We start from the raw sequence: 1,740 nt of genomic DNA, 5'->3' as shown, positions 1-1,740 counted from the left end.
TTTGAAAAGGCACACCTGTCTTCCATTCTCCACTACTGAATGTGACTTCAGAGTACAGCAAAGCACAGGGAGGGTCTCTGTTCATGAAGACAGCTCCAGAAGAGAGGGGGTGGGGCAAGTGAGCTGGAGATGAGCTCAGATCCTCCACATGAGAAGCACCTTTCAGGGCCACAGGGACTCAGGTGCCCAACCCTGTGGCAGCCTCCTCACTCACACTACCCACGCTTTCATGCTTCCCCGGCCCCCACTTTGTCCCTGCCTCTGAGACCCAAACACTAATGGGGAAACCAAGGACAGAGACATTTCCTGGGGACAACATCAGGGCCCCAGGTGATAGTCCTTGGTTTGGGCCGCACAGCACAAAGCAAACTATGGTGACTTCTGGCTCTTATTTTTCAAACTAACTTAAAAACCAAAAGCCTGGTGTGAAGCAGAGAGAAGGGGATGCGACCACCGAGAGGCTCCAACTGGGGGGCTCCTAAAGCCACAGCTTGGGCTTGACCACCTCTGGGGAGGGAGGCTGTGGTGGGAGAGCCTGAGGGCGGCTTCCGAATTCCAGGCATTATCCCAACTCTTTATCACCCAAGGTACAGGGATGTTGCTTGTGGGTCTGTCTCTGCTGTCTCTGACCTTGCTCCTCTGCCTGGAGACAGGGCTGCCTGTCAGGTTTGGGAACTGATCATACATGGAGTTCTGTCAGGATGTGTGTTTGGATTCCAGTGCAACTACTTTCTGAAGCAAGTCCCCGACAATGTTGAGAGCTGAAATCCAGGCTGCAGCCCTCAAGGGGTCCCACTGTTGGAGCTATCCAGACATATCTGAATGTCCCTGGTGTGTACCAGCCACAGCTGGATTCTAGATGCACTATGGGAGTGGATGGCACAGAGCCGGTGGCCTGCACAGCTGTGCCTGTCCTTTCAGGTTCTATGGAATAGTCATGGGCGTCCTGGGCTTCTCCTGCTTCTGCTGCAATTCCAACTGCGAATCTCTAGCTTCCTCCTTTAGTTGCTGAATGGATTCTAGGAATTTCTCCTTTTCATCAAGTTCACTTTCCAGAAAGGTATTTCTTTCAATGGCTCCATTCAAGAGCTGCTCAACGTCTTCCAGAGACAAGATCCTGGCTCGTTTTGCTCTTTCCAAGCCATCCTTTGCTTGCTCCAGCTCCCCGATGTATTTCTGCAACTGATCTTTAATGAATTTGGTCATTCTCTAAGGTGTGATGTGTCAGTAGCCTTCAAAATGCTGCTTCTCAAACTTCTCCTTAATGGTTTCCAGCTCAAAACCAAGGCAGTTGTTTCTGACAAAAGTTCTCTGTTCCTGGTTTTGTTCTGTGAAGCTGCCTCTCCAATTGGGTTCTTATTTTTGATTTCCCTCTTGAAATTCTCCAAGTTCTTCCTGTGTAGTCTCTACCTTCTGCTTGTAGGTCATTGCCAAATCTTTCTAGTACCTTGCTTCTTCCTCCTCAGAGCCAAAAGTCTTTCCCGAGTCTTCCATTGTGAAAACAGGGAAGAGATCACTCTTCCTGTGGCATGATCTTGGGCTCAGGTTCCAAAGACGAGGTGGAAGGGGTCACAGGCAGCACAGCCTGGGTCCTTGGCTCTGCCTACCACAGTCTTTTTTAGTTGTGAGACCTTACATTTCCAAGTGCTTTCATTTGGGCATCTGTTTCAGCAGATAGAAATAAACACATGACTGTATTTCTTTCTTCTTCTTCTCCTCCTCCTCCTCCTCCTCCTCCTT

The 1,740-nt window shown here is 49.7% G+C and overlaps 1 pseudogene; it reads right to left on the bottom strand.

The window, feature by feature from the left end:
• Window positions 1-405: 405 nt before the first annotated feature.
• On the bottom strand, window positions 406-1,563 carry LOC107149521 (annotated as a pseudogene).
• Window positions 1,564-1,740: the final 177 nt, after the last annotated feature.

This window comes from Marmota marmota, unplaced genomic scaffold (genome assembly GCF_001458135.2).
Source record: "Marmota marmota marmota unplaced genomic scaffold, marMar, whole genome shotgun sequence".
Lineage (NCBI taxonomy): Eukaryota > Metazoa > Chordata > Mammalia > Rodentia > Sciuridae > Marmota > Marmota marmota.
The sequence above is the reverse complement of the archived record's forward strand: the minus strand, read 5'-3'. Positions and strand labels throughout refer to the sequence as shown.